Source organism: Ambystoma mexicanum, chromosome 11, assembly GCF_040938575.1.
Source record: "Ambystoma mexicanum isolate Mex_15411 chromosome 11, UKY_AmexF1_1, whole genome shotgun sequence".
NCBI classification, from domain to species: domain Eukaryota; kingdom Metazoa; phylum Chordata; class Amphibia; order Caudata; family Ambystomatidae; genus Ambystoma; species Ambystoma mexicanum.
This window is the reverse complement of record NC_090934.1, coordinates 968,230,114-968,249,046: the sequence shown is the minus strand read 5'-3', so window position 1 is coordinate 968,249,046 and position 18,933 is coordinate 968,230,114. Positions and strand designations below refer to the sequence as shown.

The 18,933-nt window shown below is 45.4% G+C and overlaps 2 long non-coding RNA genes across 3 annotated transcripts in view; one reads left to right on the top strand and one right to left on the bottom strand.

Annotated features, from left to right (window-relative positions):
* Positions 1-1,408: 1,408 nt before the first annotated feature.
* Positions 1,409-11,441, bottom strand: LOC138503973 (uncharacterized). Its single transcript, XR_011279744.1, has 2 exons — positions 10,978-11,441; positions 1,409-5,825 (listed from the first exon to the last, which is right to left on the bottom strand). It is a non-coding gene; the product is annotated as an uncharacterized lncRNA (long non-coding RNA).
* Positions 11,442-11,511: 70 nt separating this feature from the next.
* The window catches only part of LOC138503972 (uncharacterized), a 174,104-nt gene continuing 166,682 nt past the window's right edge, over positions 11,512-18,933 (top strand). The window contains exon 1 of one of the 2 annotated variants that reach the window (XR_011279743.1): positions 11,512-11,600. This is a non-coding gene — a long non-coding RNA (uncharacterized lncRNA). The remainder of the gene's footprint in view (positions 11,601-18,933) is intronic. The other variant, XR_011279742.1, reaches the window with a different exon arrangement.

The following is an 18,933-nucleotide window of genomic DNA, read 5'->3' as shown; positions in this document are numbered from 1 at the left end:
GACTTGGCGTTTCAGGTCTTACTAGACAACCAGTACATCTTTGTACTTTAAACCGTTCTCTGTCATTGTTTGTTGCACTATTTCGATATGAGAAGCATTATGCTACTGCTTGCAATGTTGACAACTTATTTGGATAATAGGTATCAATCAAATTGATTTTCATAATCTCTGTACTTTCAGGTACTCTTTCAGCTAACTGCTGAATTTCACTCATAGGCTTCAGTACCCAACTTCTTGTAGTAGCAGGGCAAAGACTTAATAATGCTAGGTCCATATAGAGGCAAACTAGTTAGCGGATCTGCAGCTTCGTAGCTTCCACACTTTCTATGAGAGAGCATCTTGAAACCTAAACATAGAAGTTTCTAAGACTTTTGTCCGCTGATAAGTCTGCCCATAGTTCAGCTGCATTGCTCTTTTCAGCTTTTGTCATGTATGCTGTAACATAATGAGCAACAACTGTTGCAACATCTGCAATATACTGTACATCAGTATTTTCATTCCAAAGCTGAGCAACGACAGGATTGTAATCATTAACACTCTATCCTTTCGCACTTTACCCCAGAGGCTCACTGTCTCCAGAGCCCTGGTTCTCTTCAGGCTGGACTATTGCAACATCCTCTTCCTCAACCTCCCTTCTTCTGCCCTGCCCCCTCTGCAACTCATCCAGAACAGAAACGCATGACTTATTCTTGGGCTCAAGCCGAGGAACTGCATCTCTCTGGTGCTGAAATCCCTCCACTGGCTCCCTGTGGCTGCAAGGATCAAATTCAAAATCCTTTGCATTGTTCACAAGTCTTTCTGGGGCCTGGGACCCACCTACCTTCAACACTGCCTACCTAAATACTGTCTCTCATGAGACCTCGGCTCATCTACCTCCAACCTTCTGCGAGTGAGCTGGTTCTCCAAGCAGAGATTTGATGGGAGATCCTTATCCTCAGCATGTGCCTCCATTTGGAATAGCCTCCCTGCCGCCCTACGTCTTGAGTCGGATCGCCTGATATTCTCGAAACTCTTCAAGACCTTCCTCTTCTCCTCTTCCTTTTCTCTCGCTCTACCCTGCTAACCTAGTTCTCTGTCCTTTCCCTCTCTCCCTCCTATTCCTTACAGCATGCTGACTGGCCGCCTGGTGTACATCAGAGTCTCAAAACAAAACAAAAAACAACAGGAGTAACAGGGGATACCAGGAATATCTAAATACTGTGACCTGGCCTGGATAGAACCAAAATATTTATTTTAACATCAAAGGTCAGAGCACTGTTTGTTTTTATGTGGTGAGTTCAGATGTAATCTACCGATCTACATAATCACACTAACTTAACGACTCAAACAACACCTATAAGGTGACGTGTCTCTCAAAAAACCGTGTACTGAGATGGAACAAATTCAATTCAACCCAGTAGACACTTAATCACGATTAGTCACTTTTATTAACATCTAGAAAAAACCATTATAAAAGACTGATCTCATAATTATAAAAAAACAGTCACAGATATGTGTATCAATACATTCATTAGTTAGTCAATCCATCAAATTCATAGTTGGACTGGTACAGTACATCATTACCATCTAAAACCATCTCGAACCACACACCAACCATACTACATTCATACTCAAACACTTCATCAATTCACTCAATTATAACATATACTTCATTAATATAAAAACAATCATACTAAAATACAACATTACAATTTCTTGTCCATTATCAATATGAACCATGAATTTGTCACAGCTGGGCCACCACTGATTATGCGGGTCTATTCCGGCTCCAACTATTGTCAATTAGAGTTGTTTACAAATAACAATACCATCCCCGACCCGACATGTTTCTTTCTGTACAAATCTTGTTCAACAGAAATTCTTCAAGGGCACTTCGGTCCCGCGTGGTCAAAAGGAATGTATATGGAAAAGAGAACGTGTAGACTACATCAACAAAGCTCACATTGAGTCTTCTGTCAATATCTCGATGTGCGACACTGGTGTTCGCCAACCAGGATGGTGCACGATCACCACTGAGAAAGTAGTCCCGACACTCAAGGGGGCAGGCACCACTCTGTGAAGCGTTGGTGTGCGTCAGGGCAAATCCTTAACCACCTAAGTCATCAGGGTCTATCCCATCCAAGTGTATGCATATCGAGGGGTTTGCCTCGAAACGAGTATCCTCCACAATACAACAACCAGACGTCGTTTGCATCGATATTTTCCGTTTCAAATCAGAATGATTTGAGGTTCTTACTATTAACAGAGCGTCCTTCGCCGCAGTGGTTCTGTGAGACATCAGAGTCTCCCTGGTCCCCGGCACCCCGGCCAGTCCTCTCTCGCACTTGCCTCAGGGCCCTACACCCCACCCACACTCAACACACTGACAAATTAACCCAAGAGAGTGGCTCCTTCTGCATTTACCCCAGTCTCAACCGACCGGGTGCACTTGACCCTCCCCTCCCTGCGACCCTCTGTGAACTTGCTCGATCCGTACGTACCACGCCTGAAGATCGTCTGTCTGTTTCTTCCCTGTCCTCACCCCTAATTGCACTGTTAATATTGCAGAATTGCTGTCAGGCCTATTTGCTATTTCCCATACTGTTAAATGTATTTTATGCACTTACTCTTCCTCTGCAGACTATTATCGTCTCAGATTTTCAAGGGCTCTGAGTGACTGTTGTTTTTTCCCTGTGTTCCCACCATTCTTGAGCGCTTTGAAACACTTGCCTGTGTATAGGCGCTCTATAAATAAACAATACAAATACAAATACAAATTGATGAATTGGCATGCCTTATCTCTTTTTAAATGGACACATTCCTGGGTGACTTACCGGTAACATGGTGTCAAACAGATGACTTGAGACTATTTGCTTGACCAACTGGTGTAATAGGCCTAGGAAAGCCAAATCTGCGTTGAGTGTATTACTTTTCTTTAATTGTATACTTTATCTGACAGTACTTTCCACATGAGTGCTTTTGAAACATTTTTATCATGTTTCATAAATCAGCAGTGACATGCTGAGTTGGGATGGAACAAGTGACATATTTTCCTATAAACACCATCAAACAGCCATCACTTTCTTTGCCAAACTGAGGAGCATCTTCAATCCACAAAAGCATGTGTATATGTGGAGCCCCATCGCCTGGTATTCTTTTCTCCAAAAGAAATGTTACACAGTACCTAGTGGACTATTTTCTTTATTACATACAAAGTGTAACATAGCTAAATAAAAATCGTTGATGGGAACATTGCAATACACTTACAGGGTCCATGGCACACAATTCTGGCCATTTCATGTGTACTAAACCCTCGTTCTGTGGATTGCTTTCACAAATCCACTCTGCAAGATCATTCCAACCATACTCACCGCAACTTAAAGTCACAAACCAAGTTGGTTTGCCCAAATTTCTGATCATGCATCTAACCTCTGAATGTCTCATATACCAACATTCCTTAGTGCCTCTCATTGTGGCAAGAATATTGTTCATTTTGCCTTCTAAAATATTGTTTTTCTTTCACTTTTTGCAGCATCGCACATGCAGAAACATTTTGAAGTCTAGCTCCTGTTTGAACTGTATGAGCAACAGGATAACATAATGTTGAAAACTCACTTTCATACAGTAAGTGAGGAATCGGCAATATTCAGAATACATTTGTGTACAACGATTTTTTGAAGAAAAAATTAGAACCTTCCGATCATTCATGCTGCCTTCTTTTCCAGTAGGAAAAAGCACAGGCAAAAAATGAACTTCTACGTTTTGTCCCCAGACACTGATTGGTGCACCTTTTGTTGCTTTCATCTGGCATAGTTCTAGACTGTCGCCCATTACTTCACGTGAGTGTAAAGGATTCATAGTGTAATGTTCATTCAAACTATTCCCTTCTGCAACAGTTAGACGTTGGAACTGACATTCATTGCTCACAATTATTGATGCAACATCAAGTATAGACAACTCTGATACAGTCAGACTGTCTTTATACAAATCATTGTGATTCATTATAAACTCTAATGCTTCTTTTGCCTTTCTGATGTGTATATTCTGTTGCCAAACTAGCTTATCTTTTGTGGCAACACCATTTACTAAAACAAACAAAGATTCTGTGATGTCACCTCTTACTCCTAGAGTGCTGATATTTTCTTGAAAATTGAGAGACAAATGCATAACTTTGTCTCCCATACCTTGCACTAAGGATCTTTTAGGCAGTTTTGACATCTTTGCTTGTGGTCTAATAAAAACTTGGAAAGGATGAACAGTTTGCAATGCAATCACTTCAAACGTGTTCAATTCTTGAAGCACAACAGGAATTTCAGGCACTACCATGTCATTCAATACACTTCTAGGAAGAATACATTTTCTTTCGTAAAACCTGACACCGTGTCTACAAACATATGGTGCCTAACTTGATTTAAACAAATACAGGTAAAGGTCTGTTCAAACATCTTCTACAGTGTCTATAACTTTCTCCTCAATGCATACTACTTGTACTGGTCATAGAAAGTGCGTCGCCAGGACACATAAAAAATATTAGGTCTTTCACTTGAAGAAAACGCAAACATTGCGATACCCCTTTTGTACACTTGAAAAATTAGATCCTTTGAAAGCATTGGGTCACCATTTCCACTTCCTGTAAGTGTTTCATGCACATATACATAATTTTTAAATGAGTCATGTTTATCATTTGAAGTGTAGAAAGTAAGCTTTCTACAGCTCCAGTCGTCAGTGTTTTATTTAAAAGTGCAAGGGACGTTCATGGTGTTTTGCCCTGATACATTTTAACAAGAAGATATCTCATGTTTGTATGATGTGCAGCCAGCATTCGTATATGATGAAACTGACTATTACATCTGCTTTTATCAAGACAAGCAAGAGTGACCAAAAAGTCCTGTTTTTACAAGAACTTCACAGTCATCTATTTTCTGCAACATCTTGATTTGTCTTTGAGTATTCTAATTTTGTGTGACACTTGAAAAAATCTCTTTAATACTTTACAAGAAAAAATGTCAACATTGTACAAAGAATCACACGTCCATACTAGTTTCTTTTGTTGCTTTTATCGCACACTGTCCTAACACTTCTACTTCACTAAGGACTGTCTTTTTCAGATTTCTTCTTTTCCAGAAATCACATAATTTTGTACTTCATACCCAGGTCCACTCTCATCAATAGCATGGGTTACATTCCTTTGTTGAAAGTTACTCTCTTCATTAAAAAATATTTCTGTATGAGAAGTGTGGTTCCACTCTGAGCCAAAGAATTGACAAAATGTGTCTCGTGTAAGTACACAAACCGTTTGTACCTTTGTGTAGAATGGTGTTGTGACCTTAATTAACTTCTTAAATGTGTTTAACACAAAGATGAGCAACTTTCTTTTCATATGGAAAGCTTTTCTGATTATTCCTTCTATTGTTTTCTTTTGTAGAAAACACAAATGGATTTTAATTTCACACTTCTCAAAAGATTTTTAAAGTCTCTAGAGCGGAACATTTTTAAATAATTTTTTTATTCCTCTAACACCTAAAGAAGTTATGATTTTCTTTTTCTTAAAAGCTGCTGTTTTGTACTATGTGCTAACGGTATTGATACACTTTCATATTATCAGTGTGACTTGAAATGTGCTTGGTTCCATTCAGTGAATTAGATGAAATGTCCTCTGTCTGAATTTTCACGATTTAAAAATCTTTATCACAAACACGCATTTGTATATTGCCATCAGCACACGTATGTTCAAAATATTAAACATCAGTAACAACATTTCTAGATTTAAATGCTTTCATTCCCTGTAAACGATCCTTCCTCCTAGAATGTTCCTGTTGATTCTTGGATGGCATTCTTCAACAATGCTGTAAAGAAAGAAACATAATTAGTATGCTAGAGAGGGTTGGGGCAGGATTCGTGGGTGGAGATAAAGGCAGACGGGGTAGGGTGGGTGAGGGTATACAGGGTGGGGGTAGGGTGAGGAAAGAGAGGGTGGAGTAGAGTAGGTCTGTGGGCCTCATTACAACTTTGGAGGTAGCCATGGCGCTATTGGCGCCATGGCTGCCTCCAAAACCATGTCCTGGTGCCCTGAATGGGGAAATACCGGCCATTCCGAGTATGGAGGGCCCGGTATTTCCCCATTCAGGGAACCCGGACCTTCCCCATTCCCATTCGAGCCCCCATACGGCTCAATGGGAATGGGGAGGGAGCTAACAATGAGCCCATTACAAGAGGGCCCGTTGTTAGCTCCCTGGTCCCCTCGCGGGACCGGCTATGGACGTCTGGACAAACCATACATCCAGAACGGGTCCCGCGAGGGGACCTTGTAATAGTGCGAAATGCGTTTAACGGCGCCGGCACCATTACCAGCGCCGTTAAATGCATTCGCACAACTTGTAATGAGGCCCTGTGAGTGTAGAGAGGTTGGGGTACAGTGGGTGGGTGGGGGTAGAGAGGGACTAGGTAGAATGGGTGGGCGGAAGTAAAGACAGTGGCAGTAGGGTGGGTGGATGAGGGTAGAGAGGGTGGGAGTAGGGTGGGTGGAAGAACAAAGGTTGAGGTAGAGTGGGTAGGTGAGAGCAGAGAAGGTGAGGGTAAGGTGGGTGGAGGTTGAGAGGGCAGGGATAGAGATGGTGGGGGTAGGGTGAGTTGGGGTAGATAATGTAGGGTAGCGGGGGTCAAGGCAGGATGGGTGGGTAGAGATAAAGACATTGGGGTTAGGGTGGGTGTTAGGGGCAGACAGGGTCGGGTAGGGTGGGGTACACAGGGTGGAGTAGGGTGGGTGGGTGAGGGTAGAGAGGGTGGGGGTAGGGTGGGTGGGGATAAAGAGTGTGGGTGTAGAGACAGTAGGGGTAGGGTGGCTGGGTGAGTGTAGACACAGTAGTGGGTAGAGAGAGTGGGAATAGTGAGGGTGGATGGGCAGGGGTAGAGTGCATGGTGGTAGAATGGATGGGTGGGGGTAGAGAGGGTGAGGGTAGGATGGCTGTCGATAGAGAGTATGGAGGTAGGATGGGTGGGGATAGAGATGGTGCAGTTAGAGAGGGTAGAAGTAACATAGGTGGGTAGGGGTATACAGATTGGTGGTAGAAAGGGTTGGGGTATGATGGGTGGGGTTACTGAAGGTAGGGGTAGGTGGGGGTAGATAGGGTGGGGGTAGGGTGGATGGCCAGGGATAGAAACCATGGAGGTGGGGTATGGTGGGTGGGTGGTTGGTGGTAGAGAAGATGGAGGTACGATGGGTGGGTGGAAGTAAAGTCAGTCAGGGTATGGTGGCTTGATGAGGATAGAGAGGGTGTGAGTATGGAGAGGGATTATGGTGGGTGGTGTAGAGAATGTAGAGGTAGGATGAGTGGGTGGAAGTGAAGACAGCGGGGGTAGGGTGGGTGAATGGGGTAGAGAGGGTAGGAATAGTGTGGGTGGTGACAGAGGGCGGTATGGTGGGCGATTGGGGGTAAAGAATGTGGAGGTAGGATGGGTGAGTGGAAGTCAAGATGGTGGGGGTATGGTGGGTGGATGGGTTAGAGAGGGTGGGGCAGGGTTGGTGACTGAGGATAGAGAGAGTGAGGTAGGGTGGATGGTGGAGGTAGAGAGGTTTGGGGTAGGGTGGGTGGGGGTAGAGAGCATGGGGGTACAAAGGGTTGGGATAAGGTGGGTGGGTAGAGGTAGAGAGGGTGTGGTAGGGTGGGGTAGAGAGAGTGGGAGTAGAGTGGTGGGTGGATGGGTAGGTTAGAGAGAATGGGGGTTAGAGTGGGTGGGTGGGGAAAGAGAGGGTGTGGATATATGGGGATGGAGAGACTGTGGGTTGGGTGGGTGAGTGGGGGTAGAGAGGGTGCAGGTAAAGAGAGTAGGGGTAGCATGAGTGGGTAGGGGTATACAGACTGGGGTAGAAAGAGTAGATGTAGGGTGGGTGGGTGTGGAGTGGGTGGAGTAGGGTGGCTGGACGGGGGTAGAGAGAATGGGGGTAGACTGGATGTCTGGGGCTACAGGGGATGGGGTACAGTGGGTTGTTGGGTACAGTGGGTTGTGGCCTGTCTGATAGAACAGCGAGTAGCGAGCTCGCTTTGACATCTGAACAGAGCCTGCTGACACCGGTTTGAAACCTGGCAGAGCCAAACTCAGCTTTTTATCCTTCTGAGGTCGATAAATGAGCACCACACACCGTGGGTAATAACAAGCAGTGCTCAGATACCTGAGGGTTCGTAGCACTACATAAATGCTAAATTATTATTATTGTTATTATTATTATTATTATTATTATTATTATTATTATTAGAGAATGTGGGGGTAGAGTGGATGGGTGGGAGTAGATAGGGTAGAGTTAGGGTGAGGTGATGGGGATAGAGAGGGTGCGAGTATGGTAAATGGATGAGGGTACAGATGGTGGGGGTAGATTGTATGAGTGGGGGTAGAGAAGGTGTGGGCAGTATGGATGGGCGGAAGTAGAGAAGGTGGGTAGGGTGGGTAGATAGGGCTAAAGAGAATGGAAGTAAAGTGGCTGGGCAGGGGTAGTATGCCAGAATCACTAATACATCATGGCTCATTAGCAAGAAAATATTCAGGTGCACCTGTAGCCTTGTATATGGTGTAATAAACAAAGAAGTATTTAATCATCATATTCACTTTATTCGGCCATAGGCCATCAAAGCACATCCTATTAATACAATTCTAGAGATTCCAATACATTACTTCAGACAAAATATAATAAAAATGGAAAAAAAGGATAAGAGGAATTACTAAGAATCCTCCCAATATCAGGGAATTCAAAAGTCAAGTAGATCCCTTTTTATACAACAACACAATTCTCAACTCCACAGGCCTAAAAGCACATCAATTCCCAACACGTCTTTTTCCCAAAGGGGTGAGATTCGCACCCAACAAAACATTATTGCTTGGGACAGTTCTAAGGTGATCACCACTTCCAAAACAGGGGTACGGGCTAATTACAGTCCCACTGTTGAGGGCCCGACCATGACGCCCAAACCTTTCCAGGACATCCCTAGTCATTCACTCGTCCCCGAGAACCAGTTTGACGGAATCAAATCGATTGTTGCTCTGACCAGGCATTCTGAAGCACCCCATCATGGCTTCCCTGGTCATTGAGATACAGTTCCCAGCAGTACGTAGCCAGTTAGGGCATTTATTTAAGAGGGCATCCCTCGGTTCCCGCCTGCTGGGGGGCAGTTTAGGAACCTTGTGGAGGAATATATTGGTATTTCCTGTCCTCCATGTGCATGACCCTTAGGTGTGTACTCCCCTGGGCGGTGGCCACGAGCCCTGGCTACCCTCTCCCAATGGGTTTTTGATCTATGTGCACTTGGAGCACAGTCAACCAGCGAGGAGTGCCTAATACACAGAATAGGACTCCCGAGTAACCCCCCTAGCCACATTGAGGATTGACGGCTGCTCGGCCAGAGGCTGTCTCGTCGATGTTGGAGCATTGATTGCACCCAATACAGTGTCCGGCAGTTGGCACATCTTGCTGTTATCCCGACGAGTGTTGGCGTCCCGCAAGGTGTTTGCGGTATCGCAGGGCGCACCCCCGATGTGCTGTTGGGTCAGAAGATCACCCACCAACCCCTTGTGAAGCAAGGTGAGAGCGAGCTAAAATGGACATTGGTGCGGAGGGCACTGTGGACCACTGAGGTGGGAGACTGTTCTTTTTTAAAGACCCTGCCTGCCTGTAACATTGGAGCCCAACAATGGAGCCCCAAGCCCCTTTACCTTTCCCCCCACTTTTTCTCTGCAAGTCTGCCCTCCTATCAAGCTTACAAGTCAACCCAGAGCCCGAGCCTAAAGCCAAACGTAAGATTTTGGTGGTGCAGCGCAAGGGGAGAAGCACCCACTGCGGCATGACAGTGGCCAGTTATTGATATCGCCTCTGACCCTACAATGGTCCCTGCTAACTTTTCTATTGACATTAACCCTGACATTAACCCTGCTCCTGGGGGAACAACCAAGGGCTCTGGGGAAATAACCTGCAATAATCCCAGCAGTTCATTCGACTTCACGGGGGGGGGGCTACCCGCTTATGAGCAGGCATCGCCAATTCCTGGGAGCATATCCCGTTGCTTTGGGAGGGAAGCAAGCTGTATCAGGAGACCACTATGGGGGGCAACTACTTTGTAACCTGAATACCTTCCCAGTTCTGAGCCCTGAGAAAAGACCCCCAACCAAAAACCAAGGATAACTTGCCATTCGTGGTAATCAGCCTACTGCTGTAGGGGACCTGGACAGTTTGTTACTGTAAGTGCACCTGGCATTGGAATCGAGAGGGTGCCTTCGAGCCCAGCTAAAATCCCTTGGGCTTGCTCTCAATCAGCCCCCCTTTTTGTCTCCATGTGTGCCCACCTAGAAAAAATGCTCAGGTTCCCACAGCAGACCACTCTCGCCACTCCTGCACCATGCTCCACAGGGTACGGCTGTTTTTAAAGGTGAGTTTCCTGCTCCTTCAGCAAAGGACCGCCTTTTCAAATAAACATAGAAAAGATGTTCAGGATCCCACTGCAGACCACTCTTGCCACTCCTTTGCTGTGCTCTGCATGGTACTGCTGTTTTTAAAGGTGAGTTTCCTGCTCCTGTGGCAAAGGACCACCACTCCCACCGTACTTAATATGTTTTCCCATTGCCGACTGGTGGCAATGAAGCTAGTGTTTACAAATGATTCCTACCCATCCAGGTAGGGTGGTATCTCCCCCACAACCCAATTGTGACATACGCAACACATAACTTTGTACTATGACAGATTGTGGGCTGGCAGCAGTGGAGGAGGCTCAGTAGTAGTCTTTTATGATGGGGTACCAGCTGAGTAGGCACTTGTTTCTGGTGGTGATGTAGCTGGTATGCCTTTAGTTCATCTTTAAAATGAGCTAGCTGGTATGGCTCATTGTCATAGCCTGGCACGCGTGGAATGTTGTTCTACTTTGTAGATCAACATTCCAGGTGTGTCAGTTCGAATCCTTGTTGCGGTCCTGCTGGCTGTTTCTGCTTGGGGTTCACAATAAAACCAATTACACTTACCATGCCTCAGATTTCTTCACTGGCAACAAAGTAATCTGGACGCCATCCCACTCGTGCAGTACGGGGACCATCACCTTGTCATCTGCAGTTCTTGGTCTCGACTGCGGCGAGTAGAGCGGGTTGCGAGAGCAGCTGGCAGACGGAAGAGGGGTCTGAGGCCACATCGGCGGTGCCGTGGTTGTGCGGCGGCCTTGGGCTGACGGAGGAGGAAGTGTTGTGGGAGGTGCAGAGGCATTCCTCTGTTTCTCCGAGTCCCAGCTACGACTCGTGAAGATCTGCGAAGCCGTCGACAGAGGTGCTGCGGCAGGGGGCAGCTGGGCGCGGGCGTGAGCTTGCAGAGTGGGCCTTCCTGGTGCTCCATCGCCTGCCCATGCAAGTGGCGTTGCAGGCTCTTGGAGGAGTGATCCCCATCGGCCGTCCACTAAAGGTTGCTGCAGGCTCATGGAGGTGTCGTGTCATGACAGGCATATGGGCGTGTTCACACTGAGTTCATAGGGGGCGTCCTGTTGCTCCTTATTGGTTGACTAGAATCAGCTGCTTGGTTGAAAGGGTATTCATACTCCTGAGGGATACAAACAGCGTTTACCGTGGCGTACTTTGCTAGGAGCAGCAAATAAACAAGCGTGAGTTTTCTTTATTCTTGTGAATAACCTGGAGTGACTCGAAGGATCTGTATACAGGTACAAGTGTACACATTGACAAGGTCTCCTTTGCAGTTTCTACGTCCATAGGCAGATTGTTTGGACAAGTTCTGTGCAGCCTTACACAGACGCTTGTCAGCACTTTTTGTGAGGGGGCTAGAGGGAAGGACGTTTTGGTGCTTCTGACAAAGAAGAGTGCTGCTTTTGTAAAGTGGTGGGGTGACATCTTTACACAAATCTACTATTTACTCTGGGTGTTGCTTACCATCATGCTTCACACCGCTGCCAGCCCCCCCCGCCTGCATTTTTGCCATCACCAGGGGAACCGGCATCCCCATGGGTTCAATGGATTGATGCATTTAAGGTATGCTTGAGGGCAGCTGGGGGCACAAACTTCAGCGATGATGAGAGAGAAGCTGCACTTTTAAATTGTATTGGTATGGAGGGTCTGTGGATATTTTGTCATTTTCCAGGGGAGGATGTATACATTCCTGGTCGTGGAGAAGGTGAAAGAGTTGTGAGTGCCTATGAGACTGCTTTAAAAAAACTGGAAGGACGATTTGGTAGGAGGATCAATATGGTTTTGGAACGCTGTCAGTTCTTTTCCAGAGCGCAAGGTGTGGGAGAGTCCATTGATTCATTTGTTCCAGCTTTGCGAACATTGTTGGCCACATGTACCTTTTCCGTTATTTTGGAGGAATACACAAGGGACCAAATCATGATGAAAACCAGCAGTCAGAAAAATAGGGAGAGACTCTGGATCGAGAGTAACCCGCCTTTGGAGAAGGTGGTGGAGATTGCCAGGGCCATCGAGGCATCCAGGGCCAGTGTGCAGATTGTCACTGAGAAGGAAGGTCCCAAGGACACTATACAGGCTATTTTTCCTCAGTACAAGAGGAGTGGTTTCGATAATAAAAAAGAAATTGGAGAAAGTGGACAACCAGAATTGGAGAGTGTCCAAGGGTAGGGATCCATGCAAAAGATGTGGTTGGTCTAGTCATCAAACCATCTCATAAGAGTGCCCGGCTATTAGCATTGAGTGCAGACGATGTAAATGCAAGGGACACTATGCACGCATGTGCAAGGCCAATGGTGAGATGCAAGGTGTGATTGGTATGGTGATGTCGGATTGTGGTGGAGTAGGTCAGGATGTTGGAATACATGATAAAACCAATCAAGGGATCATGCTCCATGTGGGAGGTGCAGTACGGAAGGGTCTGTGGGTGACTGTCTTGATCAATGGTCACAATTTTGAGATGCTGGTGGATTCAGGTTCACCGTACACCATTGTGTTACCCGAAACATACAAGGAGAAATTAGGGAAGGAGGTATCAAGTTTATGTGCTTCTGACATAAGTCCCAGTGCCTATGGGCAAAACCCCATCAGAGTGCTAGGTTATGACCAAACTCACATTGAATTTAGAGGTCGGTACACTATGGGTAAGCTCTATGTTAAACTCAAGGGTACTAGTGTGTTGGGTTGGAATGAGCAAGCTGCTTTAAATATTGAAATTGACCCAGGAAAGGAGGTACCAGTGTAAAGTATTCAGGATGGCTCTGGTGAAGAAGAGAGTGGGTTGACATCGGAGTTGTTGAGAGATAAATACCCAGAAGTGTTCTCTGATAAGTTGGGGAAACTTAAAGGTTTTTGTCACTGCATTGTTCTCAAGAGGGGAGCTGTACCCAAGGTACATAAGGTGAGGAGTATACCGGTAGTGGCGAGAGAGGGATTGAGGTGTGAGTTGGACAAGCTAAAATCTGAGGGAGTCATTGAAGAAATAGAGTTTTCTGAGTGGTTGTTCCCCGTGGTACTTGTTAAGAAGAGTACTGGGGGTCTGAGGATGTGTGTGGACCTTCAAGAGTTAAATGCCAGTATTTGGGTAGACCGCCATCATTTACAAAATATTAATAAGTTACTGTTACCCTGGGCAAACCAACATGTTTTTCAACATTTGACTTAGCTGCGTACCATCAGATCTACTTACATGTGGATTCTAGACCCCTTACCTATTTTATAACTCCATTAGGAGCTTACTGATTTTGCTGCATGCCATTTGGGTTGGCATCGGCATCCGCAGTATTTCAACGACTCATGCAAGAATTGTTTGGTGGTGTGGCTGGCGTGAGTTATTTTTAGGATGATATATTGGTCTGGGGTAGTTGTCCGGCTAAACATGATGACAGGGTACATGCGGTCATGAAAGTGCTAAGCCAGAGGGATTGACTGTGAAATTGTCAAAGTGCCAAGTGGGTGTGTCCAGAGTAACATATTTGGGGCATACCCTCAGTGCTGGTTGTGTCAGTCCTAAATCGGAATTGGTCCAGGTCATGAAGGCGACACTTGCGCCCATAAACAAGGATCAGTTGAGGTCTTTCGTAGAATTAACAGAGTACTATGTAAAGTTCATTCCTAATTATGCAGAAAAGACAGCGTCCATGATAGCTTTAGTCAAAAAATGTGTTAGATTTGAATGGTCTGGCAAATGTCAGGAAGAGTTCAATGTGGTAAAGGATGAGGTGGACCATGCCTCGTGTCTGAGACGATTTGACCCTAAATGTAAGACAATTCTTACGGTGGATGCGAGCGAGGTGGGGCTTGGAGCTGTGTTGGAGCAGTGGTGTGGTGGAGAATGTGGGCTGGTGGCATTTGCTTCCAGAGCTCTGAGGGATGCTAAGGGTAGATATTCAGTGATAGAGAGCGAGGCTCTAGCAGTGACGTGGGCATTCAAGCACTTTAGAACATTTTTATGGGGCATTCCTTATGTGGTCAGGACCGACCATAAACCGCTGGTGCATGTGTTTTCCACTCGGGGTACTGCATCGGTTTCTCCAAGAATATCCAGGTGGGTGTTGGAATTACAAGAGTACAATTTTACCATGGAATATTTACCTGGAAAGAAAAATGTTGTAGCTGATTGCTTATCCCATTTACTGGTGGTTGAGCCAAAGAGTGCACAAGGAGAAGTTGTTGGAGAGGTGGTTTATGCATGTTGCCAGCATTCTTCCTACGGTTGACAAGGGCGATTGGGAGGTGGAGAGTGAAAATGATGCTGAGTTATGTTGGATTAAGGAGAGTTTGCTCAAAGGATGGGATGCTGTCAGAGGTAGACCATAGGGTAACAGCTGCGCCCAGGTGTTGGATGAGTTGGCTGTGAGTCTGTGGGGTGCGTCAAGAGGTGAGAGATTGGTTTTGCCTGTCAGTGTAAGAAGGAGGTTGGTGGCGTTGGCGCATGAAGGTCATTTAGGTTGATCTTTAACCAAGAGGAGGTTGCGTGAAGAGTAGTGGTGGCCATCTATGAATCGAGAGGTGGAAATTGTGGTTTAAGATTGTGGTGCGTGTGCACTCAGCGACAAGAGCAAGGTGGTTCATACACAGCCCATCCATTCTGTGGAGATTCCTAAGGAAGTTTGGTCGAAGGTGGCTTTGGACATTATGGGCCCATTTGAATGTTTACAACCAGCGTGTAGGTTTTTGTTGGTGTTAGTAGATTATACTTCCTGGTGGGTGGAAGTGGCGGCTTTTGGCAGAGTGATGACAGAGTGTGTCATTGCTTTTCTAAAAAAAATATTTGACAGAGAGGGTGTTCCGCCCAGTTTGGTGGCGGACAATGGCGTTCAATATGTATCCTACCTGATGAGGGATTTTTTGAGGCAGTTTGGCATTGAGCATCATCGTACCGCCCTGTATAACCCAAGTGCCAATGGATTGGTAGAAAGGGTAAACACTGTAATTAAGAATGCTATTCAACTTGCCCTTGCCAATGGTCTCGACTGGGAAGATGTGATTATGCAGTATTTGTCTGCGTATCGTAAGACCCCGTCGGCGATCACTGAAAAGGCACCTTTTGATTTAATGAGGAGAAGGAAGCCGGGGTTGATACTAAGAACCATGGCGTTGGGTGGGAGGTCCAGGTGACATAGATTTAAGGGGTGTGCAACAGAGGGTGTTGGCGCGTCAGGCGGCTGTGCGGATGAGTCAAAGTGGAAGGGAAGAGTTACAGGTGAATATGGGGATGTGGTTTGTGTTAAGAATCCTAGGTTTGTGCCAAAAGGAAGGAGTGCATTTTTACCCTCTATGAGAGTTGTGAAATGTGGAGTGAGATACGTACAGTTGGAGGATGGTTCAAGGTGGAGTAAAAAACGCATTGTGGTTCTGGATGATAGTAAAGATGGGGTACCTCTGGATAACGATTCAGTTCCTGGTGGGGATGGCGAGATTTTGGATTATCATCCCGAGGGTCAAGAAGGTCGTGGGAAGATGTTGGGGGAGAATGTGGTGCGGCCGAGAGAGGTGTTTGGGGAGAATGTGGTGCGGCCGAGAGAGGTGTCTTCCCATGGCATTGTAGGAGGGAGCAAGGGTTGTGAGCCGTTTAGTGGTGGAATGTATGCGTACAATGACAATGGCAATGGTGTGTCTGGTGAAGTAGTTTTCTGTGGTTCAGGGCACCCAGTCAGAAAGTGTGAGCCTCCCATCAAGTTCAGAGATTATGTGCAATAAACATTTGTTTCGTTTTCTTCTTCCAGCGTTTGATGTAATCATATGTGCAAATGTTTAATGCACTGTTATTTCATATATTTTCAATATGGAAATGTACTGTATTCTGTTATGTATTTTGTTGTGTTTAACTTATAGTATTTGGTGATGGGTGTTAAGGGGGGAAGATATGTCACAGCCTGGCACGCGTGGAATGTTGTTCTACCTTGTAGATCAACATTCCAGGTGTGTCAGTTTTAATCCTTGGTGCAGTCTTGCTGGCTGTTTCTGCTTGGGGTCCAGAATAAAACCAATTACACTTACCGTGCCTCAGATTTCTTCACTCATGAATGTCATCCCAGTGAAATCTCACTAGGTGCTGAATTAGCACCGAGTCCCCAGACTTTGCGACGGTTCCGACACTGGACCCCTCTGCAGTGTTTTTGTGCACAAAGTACACATGACATCCTCTACCTCGTTCCGGCTGGTTTTTATCTTTTAAAATGTTTTAAATTGGATTTATTTCTTACGTGCTGAAAACCCACAGGCATCAAGGTGCGAACAAAAAAACCACATATGTGACACCCAAGGTATGGGACATTCTAAGGTTTAGACAGAAGGAAGATTTTATTTAAATAGGGTTGTTTGCAGAAAAACCACAAAGCTTTGTCTTGTTGTAATGCTTGTTCCAGGTTGAAGCTGCAAGGAAGGGAAAAGATCTTTCATTTCCTCGGGTACGGTTGGGCTTGGGGCGTACCAATAGGTGGCTGTTGCTGGATCTAGGCATTCACTGAGGGTGCACGTTTCTGAATTTTTCTTCCATTTGCGGGGGGCTTTGCTGTAGATGCACTTGTGTAGTAGGCTGTGAATCTTAAAGCATACTCTAGAGTTTACCGGTAGCGAATTGAGGTTTTTCCTATGCTTGGTGATGTGTTTGCCACGACTAACATGTTTGATAATACGATTGCGTTATTCTGGACTTTCTGGAGTTTTGGTAATATTATCTTTATTTGCGCTAATCGAGTCAGGAGATGTCACTCTGGGCAGAGTTTTACAATGTTTCTCGGAAATAAAAGGTTTGACTTGTCTGAGCAGTTTCAGATGGTAATTCGTAGTCTTCACCAGTCACCAGGTAGTTAAACTGGCTATGGTGATGTTGCACCATACAATATTTCCAGCTGCCCACTGTTGCCTTCATCCCATACTGCTTCATGCAGTAAAGATCCAAGCCACCTCCTCCTCACTACTGTGTTCGTACGACATGTCAAACAGGGAGGAAAAGGAAATAATAAAAAACAAACACAAAAGACTTTGCCAGTTAAAATGAATAAAACCTAAAAAAGAAAATAATAAAGTAAAATAATAAACGTATACAAACCACAAAACACAAGACAAAGGAAAGAGGCTTAGGAGTAAGGGAGAGCAAAGAGGGATTGGAAAAATGAAGTTTGCAGGTTGGACGGTACTTGGAGGTTTACACAGATGTGTCAGGAACCAAGATCCAAAAAGCAATGAGGAAAGAAAAAGGGTTTCCTGAAAAAGATAGAGGGTATCAATGGTTAGGCCCACAAACCAATCACTGCACCTTTCGTAGCTGAGATTATGATGAAATTCGCACTTGCAGCATTGACCAGTGGGAACACAGGCTGTGACTGTGCGGGTACACAACATACATCTCCGTGAACGCTCTCAACCAATGAAAGCACGAGCAGTGTTGACGTGGCGACGCCCATGCCATATGACAAAATCCACACCTGCAGGAGCAACAATCAGGCGATGTAGGTCCGTTGATGTGGCTATGCGCATTTGCGCCTACTGTGCCGACAAATCGAATTGCACCCACTACATAGCTGTATCAACTAAAGGGCCCAATCAAGCGGCAGGGTTTGTTGATGCAGCTACGCCCACACCTTATGATGAAATCCGTGGATGCAGCATTAACCAATCAGACAACGCGCTGCGGCTGCGTGGGTACCCATGACATATATCCATGTCAGCATCCTCAACCAATTATTTGTCGAGTTTCATAGACGAGGATATGAAGATAATAGCGTGCATGAAAAATTGTCCAATCAGAAGACGTACTGCGGCTGCGTGGACATACACGAGCATGTTCGAAATTGACCAATCAGAATGTGTGAGATTCCGTAGCCGCGGACATTCACCATACCCATTGCAAATCACTTAGTATTTATCATTGCTTTCAGTCCTTGCTAGTGAACAGGTTTCTCCCTCTCTCTTGTGTTATTTGTGTTCTGTTTGACTATTTTTTGTTTTAGTTGTTTTTGTCTTTTTTTCAACATTTTTTATTTTTTGTGACATTGTTCTCTTTGTGTTGTTATTTTTATTGTCTTATATTTTCCTCCCCTTTAAGACTTTTAACATCATGTCTGACCCAAGTGGTAGCAGTGAGGATGATGCGGCCTGGGCTCCGAATCCATCCCCACCACAGAAGAGGGCTACAGGAATGAAGACTACATCAGACTGTTGGAGATGCTTTTGCGTGAATGTACACTGTTGCAGAAAAGAGGCTGAGGAGATGCTTGTGTCAGAAGATGCTAGGAGATGGACTTTCAAATGTTCCGTAACAGAGCTTTAGGACATATGTGCTTATCAATCATTTAATACGGTCTACTGGGATGATGTTGATGCATACAGGAAGGCCCATGAGCACCACATGATCAGGATGCATGGGCCTCGTTGGTTACATCGGCAGTATCTGCATTTCCTCCATCAGCACCTCCACCCGTCCACCATCGCAACACCTCCAACCAACATCGAACCCACAACTTCTGATAATGGTACCTCAAATCCACATGCTGCCGGCACACAGTTTTTCAG